The sequence below is a fragment of the Musa acuminata genome, chromosome BXJ2-4 (assembly GCF_036884655.1).
Source record: "Musa acuminata AAA Group cultivar baxijiao chromosome BXJ2-4, Cavendish_Baxijiao_AAA, whole genome shotgun sequence".
NCBI lineage: Eukaryota > Viridiplantae > Streptophyta > Magnoliopsida > Zingiberales > Musaceae > Musa > Musa acuminata.
The window spans coordinates 30,749,782-30,752,826 of NC_088341.1; the positions used below are offsets into that span (position 1 = coordinate 30,749,782).

The 3,045-nt window shown below is 34.5% G+C and overlaps 1 long non-coding RNA gene across 1 annotated transcript; it reads right to left on the bottom strand.

Annotated features, from left to right (window-relative positions):
• Positions 1-1,781: 1,781 nt before the first annotated feature.
• On the bottom strand, positions 1,782-2,670 carry LOC135609258 (uncharacterized). The gene is made up of 2 exons (XR_010485722.1): positions 2,270-2,670; positions 1,782-2,031 (listed from the first exon to the last, which is right to left on the bottom strand). It is a non-coding gene; the product is annotated as an uncharacterized LOC135609258 (long non-coding RNA).
• Between the last annotated feature and the right edge of the window lie 375 nt (positions 2,671-3,045).

Genomic DNA, 3,045 nt, shown 5'->3' on the forward strand with positions numbered 1-3,045 from the left:
CAAAGACTAAACTAGAACTGTTTCAGATCTTTTAATTCGAAAGGGTTACTATTCCTTTTTGAATTAGGAGTGAGTTAAAGGAGTCAAGAATAATAGAGTCAATTTTATGTTCTTCAAAGTCAGGTTAGATTCTTCGCAGTCAGTTTACTTTATTATAAGATCAAGAGTCACAGAATCAATTTCACAATCAATCAAGAGGGATATTATGCTATTCAGTTATTATTCATCTAAACAAACAATTAATAGAGAATAAGCAAGGAAAATCAAGAAATATGAAAGTCTTTATTTAGGCCCTTAGAGCGCACACACATATATATATATATATATATATATATATATATATATATATATATAGGAATAATCATAATCGGGATATGAATTCCCATTTATATAGTAACTTTTGTACCCTATAAAGTATTATTAAGTAATCTCATAAATCCAGATATAGAAACTAGCTTAAGTTTAAAAACTAAGATGCTAAATCGTTGTGAAGATAATAGCTTGAAATATATCTATTGGTTGATTGTTAGTGTTGATTGAGCAAAGTTATAGGTTGTCATATTGAAGATGATATCATATAAAATGACAATCAATCTCAATATTTTGTGTTCATTATTGGGTGATTTGAATGATGCTGGAATTATCGTAACAAATTTGTGTTATAGACCGAGAAAAGATTTCTAAATTTTAATAAACCAATCTAACTAGAGTAACTCTATCGTAGTATCAACAAGAGCATGATATTTTGGTTCAAAGTATGAGAACATCTTAATCGAAAATTATATCCCATTAAAAATTGTTCCTTTTATATAGTGTAAAATTCAAAGTACAACAACATAAGGAACCTATCTATCTAAATAAATTACATATGATATATCCAGATGTACGAAGAGAGCTAACAAGTTATAAATGAATAATTATATCATTTTAGGGTTCTCCGTTTATAACACATACTTAATATTTAGTTCAGTATATGTGAGTCTTCAACTTTATTGTCAAAGATATTGACTCGAGTGAGAAGATCCTATGCATATTTGACTTAACTTAAATAGTAACTATAAGAAGATAATACTTCGATGCTAAAAAATGGATAGAAGATCCTTAGTTTCAGGTTGTTTATCCAGAGAAGTTTTGAGATCATAAATGCCACAGTGTGCTTGTAAGAAATAGAAGCTTTTCTAGCTTCCGATAAAATCCAGTCCTCAGATTCGACTGGAGTCGGATAATTACCGGACAAACGTATGCGGTGTTCCATCTACCACTTGACAATACCATTTCTACGGATTGGTGGCGAGTCTTCTTCAAAGTATGGCAAGAAGCCACATTTCCAGTTCCATCTCCATGGATGGTTGAGAACATACCAGCTTCTAAGCTCAGAGGCTTCTGGTTGACACAACCACCAACTCAGATTCACAAATTAGGTTCCTCCTGGAACAAAAAAAAGAAGATACTTGGGAATCATTTCTTATTCAACTTTTCGCTTGTCTTTTCCTCATACAATAAATATTGTGCTCAATTAAATTTATTTCTTTCTTCCCAACAATCGAATTTTATGCTTTTAAAGCACTGAAAATTAATAACCGCAGCATCATCCCGAGAACTCATCTTTCTTAGCTATCTAGGATTCTCTTGGTTTCCTTGTTGAAATCGTATCGTAGTTGATTGCGAGGAAAGAAGATGTAAGCCCAAGCATATCTAACACACGAACAACATAGAAGAAGAATAGCCAACGAATCAGATGGCACAAGCATATCTAACACACCCATGTACTCCAAGAAACCTTGACAAAATAGATACTTTTTATTCTCTTCGAATATTTTTGTTGCTGCAGACAGAAGCAAGCTGAGAAAACAGAAACATGCATATACTCGATCAACGTACGTCAACGTTGCACGGGAAGCCCACTGGGAGGCTTATGGTCGGCGTGGGGGTCGCTTCACTGGAGGAGGTTGCGGCTCATGGACAGGAGCCGGACAAGTATCGCCGCAACCGCGGTTCGGAAGAGTAGTAAACGCCTTGGAAGAGTAGTACCTTATGAAAATAATAGAAGATAAGAACAATTACGGAATAAGTTTTATTGAAGAAGTGAAGAAGTTTTATTGAAGAAATAAAAAATATATTAATATGTTCCCTCTTCTATAGGAGGAAGGATTTTTCTCTACAGAATAGAGGATTTTCCTCAACAGATAGAGAGGTTTCCTCTCTCATATAGTTGGAGAAATCTTATCTTCTATACCCACCTACTCGAAATCTTATCTTCTATACCCACCTACTCGGCATCTGCCACCCGTCGTCCGCCTCTGCCTGCTGTAATGCTGCTAACCAAAACATGATGACGATGAAAGAGGAGATCATGAGGGTGAAGCGAGCTCGGTGATGATTCCCCATATGATATTTTGACGTTGCTGCTGCTCTTGCCTCTTGTCCCATCCGTTCTACGTAAGAATAAGAAGAAGAAGAAGAAGACTTTACTGAGTGGTCCGTCTATGGCTGCCTTTCGTTTTCCTTTTTCTCGTGGGTGGAAACTGACTTCAATCGTTGACTGTCTGCAGCTTCAGCCATGGATTTTTTTGGGAACAGATAAATAACTCTTTGTGTTTTTAATCTTATTTAGATTTTATTTGGTAGCTCTGTAACCAGAAATGGTTGTAGTTTCGAGTGAAACATTTGCGTCGATTGATTCACCCATTCTCTCTTCGTTTTGTGTTACTGCGTCTGTTTTCTGAATTTTTTATATAATTATTTATTTAACCTTTCGTAGTTTGTTTTTTAATTAGAGTTATGTATTTATATTATTACTTTAATAATATTAGCTGAAACTTTAATTGATTAAAACAAACTAACGAAAAATACTTGATAGTACGAGCATACCCTCCCTTAGATTGAGGGTTCAAATTGTTATGTACCCCACTCACTCACTCTTGGTAGTAAGATCGTGGGATCAAATTTGTCTTTATCACTTATAGTTGTTCGTGTTGAATTGATGACATATGCCTAGATATGATAATGAACATCTCAACTTTGATGCACTTAATTTATTATCAA